The 12,282-nt window shown below is 38.1% G+C and overlaps 1 long non-coding RNA gene and 1 pseudogene across 1 annotated transcript in view; one reads left to right on the forward strand and one right to left on the reverse strand.

Moving 5' to 3' along the window:
• LOC110567146 (uncharacterized) overlaps nt 1-11,456 on the forward strand; it is a 33,994-nt gene extending 22,538 nt beyond the window's left edge. Inside the window, exon 3 of the long non-coding RNA XR_002477602.2 lies at nt 10,947-11,456. This is a non-coding gene — a long non-coding RNA (uncharacterized LOC110567146). The remainder of the gene's footprint in view (nt 1-10,946) is intronic.
• On the reverse strand, nt 2,016-4,627 carry LOC105711417 (nuclear pore complex protein Nup93-like; annotated as a pseudogene).
• Nucleotides 11,457-12,282: the final 826 nt, after the last annotated feature.

Raw genomic sequence — 12,282 nt, forward strand, 5'->3', positions numbered from 1 at the left:
CATGCAAGATTGTTGCATAGGTGCATATGTGACAGTGTGATTTGCTGCCTTCCTCCCCTTCACCTATATCTGGCATTTCTCCCCATGCTATCTCTCCCCAACTCCCCACCCCCTGCTGTCCCTCCCCTATTTCCCCCAAACAGACCCCAGTGTGTAGTGCTCCCCTCCCTGTGTCCATGTGTTCTCATTGTTCAACACCCACCTATGAGTGAGAACATGCGGCATTTGATTTTGTGTTCTTGTGTCACTTTGCAGAGAATGATGGTTTCCAGGTTCATCCATGTCCCTACAAAGGAAACAAACTCATCGTTTTTGATGGCTGCATAATATTCCATGGTGTATATGTGCCACATTTTCCCTGTCCAGTCTATCATCAATGGGCATTTGGGTTGGTTCCACGTCTTTGCTATTGTAAACAGTGCTGAAATGAACATTCGTGTGCATGTATCATTATAGTAGAACGATTTATAATCCTTTGGATATATACCCAGTAATGGGATTGCTGGGTCAAATGGAATTTCTATGTCTAGGTCTTTGAGAAATCACCACATTGTCTTCCACAATGGTTGAACTAATTTACACTCCCACCAACAGTGTAAAAGTGTTCCTATTTCTCCACATCCTCTCCAGCATCTGTTGTCTCCAGATTTTTTGATGATCACCATTCTAACTGGCATGAGGTGATATCTCAATGTGGTTTTGATTTCCATTTCTCTACTGACCAGTGATGATGAGCATTTTTTCAAATGTTTGTTGGCCTCATGTATGTCTTCTTTAGTAAAGTGTCTGTTCATATCCTTCGCCCACTTTTGAATGGGCTTGTTTGTTTTTTTCTTGTAAATCTGTTTTAGTTCTTTATAAATTCTGGATATCAGCCCTTTGTCAGATGGGTAAGCTGCAAAAATTTTTTCTCATTTTGTTGGTTGCCGATTCACTCTCATGACTGTTTCTTTTGCTGTGCAGAAGCTGTGGAGTTTGATTAGATCCCATTTGTCTATTTTGGATTTTGTTGCCAATGCTTTTGGTGTTATGGTCATGAAGTCCTTGCCTATGCCTATGTCCTGAATGGTTTACCTAGATTTTCTTCTATGGTTTTTATGGTGTTAGGTCTTATGTTTAAGTCTTTGATCCATCTGGAGTTAATTTTAGTGTAAGGTGTCAGGAAGGGGTCAGTTTCTGCTTAAAATTGAAGAGTTTATAAGAAAAGCCTAATTTCCTGAAATTAAATTTCAAATCTGAGTTAACAAATTAGGCATTAGCTATGGGAGAAAAGGAAAGTAAGGAAGTGAAAGTGCTTTATTATCATGTGATGTGACTAAGTAAATATTTAATTTTAATATATAGGTAAAATAATATTTGTCAAAACATATCTATTTAAATATAAAGAAGGTAGGGCGCAGTGGCTCATGCCTGTAATCCCAGCAATTTGAGAGGCAGTGGTGGTCGGATCTCCTCCATTAGGAGTAAGAGACCAGCTTAGCCAACATGATGAAACCCTGTCTCTACTAAAAATAAAAATATGACAAAACCCTGTCTCTACTAAAAATACAAAAATTAGTCGGGTGTGGTGGTGTGCACCTGTAGTCCCAGCACTCAGGAGCCTGACGTAGAAGAATCATTGGAACCCAGGAAGGGGAGGTTGCGGTGAGTCAAGATCACACCACCTCACTCCAGTCTGGGCAACAGAGTGAGACTCCATCTCAAAATAATAATAAAATAAATAAAATAGAAAGTAATATTCAAATGCTTCTAACAGAACAAAAATTTCTGCTATGTGCTATTTAAAAGAGACACAAATACAAATAATAAGGCTAAAAAAATGGAGATATGTATTGGGCAAAATAAATTTAAAATAAATCAAGAACAGCAATGTTATAATTTCACTAAATGGACTTCAAGCAAAACCTATTACATGAGTTAATAAGGAATATATGGTATAATTGGCAAAAATCAATGTTGTTGACAATTACTTTGAACTCAGCAATATGGCAGAAAACTAAATAAAACAGTCAAAGAAATTTATTGGTGTTGACAAAAATACATAATACAGAAACCAAACCAAAACACAACAGAAACAAAACCAGAAACCCCACCCTAGTGGGCCCATGTGCCTGATGTACTGACAGTGTGCAGACCCAGAAGCCCCCAAAGCATGGCACTTAATTCATGAGGACCTCCATCTGCACCAGCCTTGCACTGGTGTCCCCAGACGTTCGGTAGGGTATCATTCCAGCAAAGGTAATCAGGGTTTAGGCTTGACTTCAGAGTTGAGAGTCAAAATCCTCGATGACTCGCTGGGGCCTGGATGACAAGGATGGACTTGTCCCCTTGAGCCTCTTAAACTGTGTGAACAAGATGTTCATGGTGGCAAGAAGCACTTCTGAGAGGTTGTGCCTGATTTCATTGCTGAAATTTCTGAAGGCAGCCACTCTCTCTTCCACACTTTCCTGATTCAGGGGCACCAGCTTCAAGCGTTCAATTACATCAAAAGGTCTATCAATATGGCCACTATGATACTCATCAAAAAAGGTGATCAAGTCCAAAAGAAGATAGAACGTAGAGTCCACAAATTTATTTGTGCTTATTCCTTGAGCCCTATACCATTCGGCAACGGAAAGCACCATGTTCTTCAGCCTCTCCTTGTTGGACTGCAGGGCACTGATCTGGCAGATGGCAGTTTGTTCATCAGCTCCAGTGCCTTGTCGGCATTCTTGGCAAGGTCATACAGCTTTGTCACCTCTTCAAATAGTCCCTTATTTTCTGCCACGGAAGCAACTTTGTTGATAATAGGCTTTGTGTCACTAGTAAGTTTATCTATGACTCCAGGCTTTCTACTTCTGTCATTCTCTAGTTTCCCAAGAATCATAGCGAACTCTTGGCTTTCAATCACAAGCTCACTCACACAGCGCAGAAACACGTTTTCTCCTTGACTCTCTTTTTCATCCCTGAGGAAATAGAAGTACTGAAGGGCCTCCCTTGGGTCCGTGGACTCAAACTTCCAGGTGTAGAACATGAGGAGTCACACAAAGTTCAGCCGCCGCATGCAAGGAGGGTCACCAGGCTCATGGCTGAGGAGCTGAGCACTCTGTCCTGAGGACTTTAAAAGCAACTTCAGCTCAAACAGCACAAGTGCCACATGGACAGCATGGCAGCGCAGCTGCTCCATGCAGAAAAGAAAGGCAATTGCAGCTTCAAACTGTGCTGTCAGGAATAGGACTTGGAAGTAGAGGAAGGGCTGTTGGTTCACTGTAAAGTACGACTCGCCATAGTCTTCCAACAACTGTTTCTGGAACTGTGAGAGAGTGAGCCTGTTTTGTGGGGAGCTGGTGCCATCATTGTCAAAACACACTTGGTTCAACTTCAGCCACAGGTAGTCCTCAGTTTTGTCTGCCACTTCACTCTGGTTGTCAGTGACATCACATCTGCCAATGATACAGTACACAGCCCACTTGTAGGGATCTGTATTGTTCCTGAGAGCCCTGCGATAATGCAGCTGGAGCTTGTTTTCTGTAGCTGGACAGTTTTCTGTAGCTGGGGACAGTCTTCTGTCCTTGCTGTTCATGTACTCCTGGAACTAGGTTTTAAACTCTCCCAGCTGGTGCTGGGCTCGATTAACTACCTGTGAAGCAACAAGCAGGTCTCCACAGCACATGCAGTAGTAAATCAGTGCCCACACAGGATGGCTTTCCACTTCTCCATCCTGTAGTCCAGGCAAGGGAGCTGGAAGTTTAATGTTCAGGAAACTTCGAACCAACTGGTAAGTCCCAGGCACCCCACCCAGTTGGGCCTGATGCAAATTTCCAAAGACAGTCACAAGGGTGTAATTCTTAGAACTTTGTTCAAGGTACGCCACGGCCTGCCTGACAAACTCCATGCACACTTCCACGCTGCTGCAATTCTTCAGGGCATCAGTTGCCAGTGTCAACAACATGTCTGTCATTTGTTTCACCATGGTCCACATGTCAGAAATGTTCTTATTATCCAGCTCTGCAATGGAAGTACAAAGGTCCACCAGGTTAGGTTGCAGGTGTCCATTTACAATCTTCTCATTATAGATATAAATCTGCCGGGCATAGGCCATCTCGATGCTATCCAGAGAGCTTTGACCAGGGGGTCCCACATCACTGATGTAGCTTGGCTCACTTTCTTGAGTAAAGACAAGGGTGTCTTCTCCTGACGCCAGCAGTGTGTGAAGAATTCACTGTTTCACTTGCTCACATTCAACCAACATTGACTCTTGATGGTACTCCTCAGCCATGCCGAAGGTCCTCTTGTGGGACTCTTCAACGGCAGACAGCAGGGCATTGTCCTTCTCATTCTTTAGGAAGCCCTGAATGTCTGTGTCCATCACAGGCTCGAGAGGCTCAAAGGTGGTGACTGAACTCAGACTCTCCAGTCGCTGGGAGATGTGGGATATGTCAAGTCCCCGAGACCCAAGGAGAACTGACGCCTTGACATCTGCCATCTCCTGGGACGTGCATGTGAGGGTACAGGAACGCAGACACTCACCCGCCTGCTGGATCTCCTGTAAATTCCGATCCACATGGGGAAGCTCTGAGATGCCATCAGTCTCAGCAGCAAGCTGTTTAGCTTGCTGAAGGAGCTCACCAAACCCCTCAGTATCCATTGGAGATGCAGATACGTGTACAACAGCCGTCTCCACGCTTGGGTACTGGCTAGAGTCAAATTGTCTCTATTTGCAGACAACATGAGTGTATATCTAGAAGAACCCATCGTCTCAGCCCAAAATCTCCTGAAACTGATAAGCAACTTCAGCAAAGTCTCAGGATACAAAATCAATGTGCAAAAATCACAAGCATTCCTATACACCAATAACAGACTTAAAAAGAGCCCAATCAAGAATGAACTGCCATTCACAATTGCTACAAAGAGAATAAAATACCTGGGAATACAACTAACAAAGGATGTAAAGGACCTCTTTAAGGAGAACTATAAACCACTACTCAACGAAATAAGAGAGGACACAGATGGAGAAACATTCCATAGTTAGGAAGAATCAATATCGTGAAAATGGCCATACTGCTCAAAGTAATTTACAGATTCAACACTATCCTCATCAAGCTACCAATGACGTTCTTCACAGAACTGGGAAAAACCACCTTAAACGTCAAATGGAACCAAAAGAGAGCCCACATAGCCAAGTCAATTCTAAGCAAAAAAAAAAAAAAAAAAAAAAAAAAAAAAAAAAGCAGGAGGCATCACACTGCTGGACTTCAAACTATACTACAAGGCTACAGTAATCAAAACAGCATGGTACTGTTACCAAAACAGAGATATAGACCAATGGAACAGAACAGAGGCCTCGGAGGCAACACCACACATCTACAACCATCTAATCTTTGACAAACCTGACAAAAACAAGCAATGGGGAAAGGATTCCCTGTTTAATAAATGGTGTTGGTAAAATTGGCTAGCTATGTGCAGAAAGCAGAAACTGGACCCCTTCCTGACACCTTACACTAAAATTAACTCCAGATGGATTAAAGACTTAAACATAAGACCTAAAGTCATAAAAACCCTAGAAGAAAACCTAGGCAAAACCATTCAGAACATAGGCTTAGGCAAAGACTTCATGACCATAACACCAAAAGCATTGGCAACAAAAGCCAAAATAGACAAATGGGACCTAATCAAACTCCACAGCTTCTGCACGGCAAAAAAATAAACAGTCATTAGAGTGAATCAGCAACCAAAAGAATGGTAAAAATTTTTTGCAATCTACCCATCTGACAAAGGGCTGATATCCAGAATTTACAAAGAACTAAAAAAGATTTACAAGAAAAAAACAAACAAGCCCATTCAAAAGTGGGCAAAGGACATGAACAGACACTTTACAAAAGAAGACATACATGAGGCCAACAAACATATGAAAAAACGCTCATCATCACTGATCATTAGAGAAATGCAAATTAAAACTACATTGAGATACCACCTCACACCAGTTAGAATGGCAATCAATAAAAAATCTGGAGACAACAGATGCTGGAGAGGATGTGGAGAAATAGGAACACTTTTACACTGTTGGTGGGAGTGTAAATTAGTTCAACCATTGTGGAAGACAGTGTGGTGATTCCTTAAGAACCTAGACACAGAAATTCCATTTGACCCAGCAATCCCATTACTGGGTATATATCCAAAGGATTATAAATTGTTCTACTATAAGGACACATACACACGAATGTTCATTGCAGCACTGTTTACAATAGCAAAGACCTGGAACCAACCCAAATGCCTATCGATGATAGACTGGACAGGGAAAATGTGGCACATATACACCATGGAATACTATGCAGCCATTAAAAACGATGAGTTCATGTCCTTTGTAGAGACATGAATGAACCTGGAAACCATCATTCTCAGCAAACTGACACAAGAACAGAGAATCAAACACCGCATGTTCTCACTCATAGGTGGGTGTTGAACAATGAGAACACATGGACACAGGGAGGGGAGCATCACACACTGGGGTCTGTAGGGGGAAACAGGGGAGGGACAGTGGGGCTGGGGAGTTGGGGAGGTAGCATGTGGAGAAATGCCAGATATAGGTGATGGGGAAGATGGCAGCACATCACACTGCCTTGTGTGTACCTATGCAACAATCTTGCATGTTCTTCACATGTACCCCAAAACCTAAAATGCAATAAAAAAAAATATTTCCCATTCTGTTGGTTGCCGATTCACTCTAATGACTGTTTCTTTTGCCGTGCAGAAGCTGTGGAGTTTGATTAGGTCCCATTTGTCTATTTTGGCTTTTGTTGCCAATGCTTTTGGTGTTTTGGTTATAAAGTCCTTGCCTACACCTATGTCCTGAATGGTTTTGCCTAGATTTTCTTCTAGGGTTTTTATGACTTTAGGTCTTATGTTTAAGTCTTTAATCCAACTGGAGTTAATTTTAGTGTAAGGTGTCAGGAAGGGGTCCAGTTTCTGCTTTCTGCACATGGCTAGCCAATTTTACCAACACCATTTATTAAACAGGGAATCCTTTCCCCATTGCTTGTTTTTGTCAGGTTTGTCAAAGATCAGATGGTTGTAGATATGTTGTGTTGCCTCCGAGGCCTCTGTTCTGTTCCATTGGTCTATATCTCTGTTTTGGTACCAGTACCATGCTGTTTTGATTACTGTAGCCTTGTAGTACAGTTTGAAGTCTGGTAGTGTGATGCCTCCCACTTTGTTATTTTTGCTTAGAATTGACTTGGCTATGCGGGCTCTCTTTTGGTTCCATATGAAGTTTAAGGTGGTTTTTTTCCAGTTCTGTGAAGAAGGTCATTGGTAGCTTGATAGGGATAGCGTTGAATCTGTAAATTACTTTGAGCAGTATGGCCATTTTCACGATATTGATTCTTCCTAACCATGAACATGGAATGTTTCTCCAACTTGTTTGTGTCCTCTCTTATTTCAGTGAGCAGTGGTTTGTAGTTCTCCTTGAAGAGGTCCTTTACGTTCCTTGTTAGCTGTATTCCTAGGTATTTTATTCTCTTTGTAGCAATTGTGAATGGCAGTTCATTCTTGATTGGGCTCTTTTTAAGTCTGATATTGGTGTATAGGAATGCTTGTGATTTTTGCACATTGATTTTGTATCCTGAGACTTTGCTGAAGTTGCTTATCAGTTTCAGGAGATTTTGGGCTGAGACGATGGGTTCTTCTAGATATACCATCATGTCATCTGACAGAGGACTGATATCCAGAATTTACAAAGAACTAAAACAGATTTACAAGAAAAAAACAAACAAGCCCATTCAAAAGTGGGCGAAGGATATGAACAGACACTTTACTAAAGAAGACATATATGAGGCCAACAAACATATGTAAAAATGCTCATCATCACTAGTCATTAGAGAAATACAAATCAAAACTACATTGAGATACCATCTCACACCAGTTAGAATGGCGATCATTAAAAAATCTGGAGACAACAGATGCTGGAGAGGATGTGGAGAAATAGGAACACTTTTACACTGTTGGTGGGAGTGTAAATTAGTTCAACCATTGTGGAAGACAGTGTGGCGATTCCTCAAGGACCTAGACATAGAAATTCCATTTGACCCAGCAATCCCATTACTGGGTATATATCCAAAGGATTATAAATTGTTCTACTATAAGGACACATGCACACGAATGTTCATTGCAGCACTGTTTACAATAGCAAAGACCTGGAACCAGTCCAAATGCCCATCGACAATAGACTGGACAGGGAAAATGTGGCACATATATAGCATGGAATGTTATGCAGCCATCAAAAACGATGAGTTTGTGTCCTTCGTAGGGACACGGATGAACCTGGAAACCATCATTCTCAGCAAACTGACACAAGAACAGAATATCAAACACCGCATGTTCTCACTCACAGGTGGGTGTTGAACAATGAGAACACATGGACACAGAGAGGGGAGCACTACATACTGGGGCCTGTTGGGGGGAAATAGGGGAGGGACAGCGGGGGGTGGGGAGGTGGGGAGAGATAGCAGGGGGAGAAATGCCAGATATAGGTGAAGGGGAGAAAGGCAGCAAATCACACTGCCACGTGTAAACCTATGCAACAATTTTGCATGTTCCTCACATGTACCCCAAAACCTAAAATACAATAAAAAATAAATTAAAAGAAAAAAGTTAAACCAAAAAACAAAGTGTTAAGAATATCTGTATTTTAAAATATTTAATTAAAGGACTTTTAATTTATCAAAAAACAAACAAATAAATAAATAAACAGTCTCTTAAGGTTATATAATGATGCTATCAAAAAATCTTGCACATAACTTGAAAGATGAAGTAGAGAAAACTTAAGTGGATAAAAAATATTATTTTTGACCCATGGAGTCAATTAATTATATATATAAATTATATACAATGTATTCATTATTATTTAAAATTATATAACAATAATAATACCAGTCACTATGAGCCCATACTATACATCAGCAGTATTTGAAATAAAGTATATACATTAATTCATTTAATTCTCACATTTACCTTAGAGTATGTACTAATATAATCTTCATATCATAGATGAATAAACTTATGAGAAGTTATTTGCTGAAGATCCCACAGCTCTAATTGGAAGAGGGAGGATTTAGATGGAGGCCAATTGGTTCAAGTGTCTATGGCCTCAGCCATTATGACAGCAAAAGCATAAACTAACACTAATCTACTTATAAATTTTAACAGGCAAAAATAAATAGTCATCAATGTGACTCTTGGATCAAAAGACTAAAAAGTTGTATTAAAAATTTACCTCATTTCAAAATGTTGAAGATTTGGCAAAGAAGTCCTCAGAAGAGAAAATATGCCACCTTAACTATTTTTGTTAATAAATGAAAAATATGTATATGTCAATTAGCTTGATTTAATCAATTCTCAATGAAAATATGTATCAAAACATCAAATTTACTCCTTAAATATACATAATTATTATTTTCAATTAAAAATAAAATTATATTTTAAAAGATGAAATAATTCTTAAAGCTTTTATAATTAAAATAGACTGGGACTGACATAAAAATTAACAAATGAACCTGATGAACAGTACAGCATTAAGATACATTCAAATACAGCTGGGGACTTAATATAAAGAATTTTGATATTTGAATTTAGTGGTGAAAAATCAGATCCTTAATAAAAAGTGATTAGAAAATGTATTATGTATTTAAAAATAAATAAAATAAATAGAATTTTGAAATTACATATAAAACAGAAAAATCAAGATGGACTACTAAAAGGTAGTAGTCCAAAACTTAAAATCGGTGTATGTATATAGATACACATCCACACAAACACACAGATATTTAAAAGTCAGGAGAAAATGTTCATAATAGGCAGACTTAAGTAATTAAAAAATTAAAAGAATGTCTTGCCTTATATAAATACATAAAAATTTGTAAGTTCTCAATGAGAACACATGGACATAGGGAAAGGAATATTGCACACCAGGGCCTGTCAGGGGTTAGAGGGGTAGGAAAAGGATAGCATTAGGAGAAATACCTCATGTAGATGACGGGTTAATGGGTGCAGCAAACCATCATGGCATGTGTATACCTGTATAACAAACCTGCACGTTCTAAACATGTATCCAAGAACTTAAAGTATAAGTTCTATAAGATACAAAACAAAGCTAAAATGCAAATAACAAATTAAGATAATATTCAGAATATATTAAAAAGACCAATATCCCAAACATAAAAAGTCACCTGCAATTTGCCTACAAAAATATAATGATTTCTACAATAGGCAAAGATAATATAAGACTAGCCTGTGAAAATTGCTCAGCTTCACTATTAAGGCCACACAGATTAAATAATAATGCTATTTTTTGTTTATTATACTGGCAAAAATTTCAAAGAATTTTAGCATCCATACTGCATTCAGCTTATATATATCAGAATATATAAAAGAGTTGGTTAACAGCATATATAGCTTCCTCTTTGCTACTTGGTCTCAAATTAGTCTTTCAATTATTGTACCAGTTTATACTCCACAATCAGTATACAAGAGCACCTTATCACCAGCATATAATTTGTTCAAAATTTCATTTTTTGTCAATCCCATGAGTATGAAAGATGAAGCAGAGAAGGAATAATAGTTTGTACATTTTTATTTTATATGACTCATTATCAGTGAGTTTTAGCATATTTCATATTGTTATAAATCAAGTTGTTTTTCTATTCTGTGAATTGTTCATTGATATCCCTTCCTCCCTGTGTGATTATGTTGTTTGTAATTCCTTTACTGATTGAAATTGTGTTCCTTTTAAAACACAACTCATTTGATTTCCCCACTTGGAGCAAATTCCTACAAAGTCTCCTGATTCATTTATTGTAAAAGTCCTACCGCTAACCAAAGCATACAAGGATCTACATAGCTTGAACTCTGTCCCCTCTTACTTTCTTTGACATCCTCAACTATTACTCACTTCCTTTTTCCTTCCCCTACAGCCATACTGGCGTCTATATTTCAAATTCACCAACAAGTTCGAACGTTAGATCTTCTGCAACAGCTCTTCTGCCCACCTGAAAAGTTAGTACATGAAAAACCAACAGGATACTTTCATAAGTCTTTGCCCAGATGTAATATTTTAAATGAGGTCAATCTGACCACTTGGCCCAAAACTGCAATTTATCACCTGCAATTTATTATCTCATTACACTGCTCTGCTAGCCCCTCCACCTATGGCCCCCCAACATAACACATAAGCTGTCTAACATCTTTAGTCTCTCTTAGGTAAGGTATAATTCCCAAAAGATTGAGATCTTCTTTTCCTTTGTTTGCCTATTTATCCTAAGAGCCTATAAAAGTGCCTGATATAAAACAGGTACTTAATAAATAAATGTTAAAGAATAAGTGATTTTAATGATGTATGCATGTACATAGGTGATTTTTTGTTTGTTTCTTTTACTTTTTCTATGTATTGTAAACTATATGCGCTCTTTGGCAAACTTTTTAGCTTTATTCATGGTCCCTTTTGTCATAAGGAAGTTTTAAAAGATGTACTTTAATGTAGTTAAATTAATCAAACCTATTTCTAATTGTTTGTGTTTTCATATCTTGTTTTAACATTTTAAAGTTTGCTTTTAACATTTAACTTTTTCTGTACATATAATCCATTTTAATGCATGGTATCTGAGTATTTTTTCTTATAAAAACCCAGTTTTCCTAGCACAATTGTTGAAGAGTTCATTCTTTTTCCACTGAGTTTTTACCATCTCTGTTATATGTCAGCATTCATATAGGCAAGGATTTATTTTTCGGTTCTTTATTTTGTTCAATTTTTCTATTTCTTTTAATCATGTTATCTGCAAATAGTGAAAGATTGATTCTTTCCTTCTTATAGACTGGCTCCTATTTAATCTAGAGTATTTTTATATATTATTTTGTAGATGCAGAATATATGTAGACACACTTAACTACATATACATATGTAATATATATTACTTATAATACTAATAGTATCAATTATCAAAGCCATATTTTTAGAATGAACAATTTACTTCATATGTAGAGGTCATGCTCTACTAATTTGAGAAGACTTGGCTCTGCAAGTATTTTACATATATGTATTATTTTAGATATAAAATAACAGAAGGCACAGCATGATACAATGAATGATACGTTTGCAAGGACATATTCTGCATTTTCTATTTGAAAAGTACTTTAAAAGACTTGAGCAATTCAAATATGCAATACTGCTCAATGATTAGAGATGTAATTATTCCTACTATAGGGGAATTTTTAAGTGAAGGAATATAAAATCCCTTAGTAGAGGAGATATGA

The sequence above is a fragment of the Aotus nancymaae genome, unplaced genomic scaffold, assembly GCF_030222135.1.
Source record: "Aotus nancymaae isolate 86718 unplaced genomic scaffold, 86718_ANA_hifiasm-v0.15.2.pri h1tg000040l, whole genome shotgun sequence".
Classification (NCBI taxonomy): Eukaryota; Metazoa; Chordata; class Mammalia; order Primates; family Aotidae; genus Aotus; species Aotus nancymaae.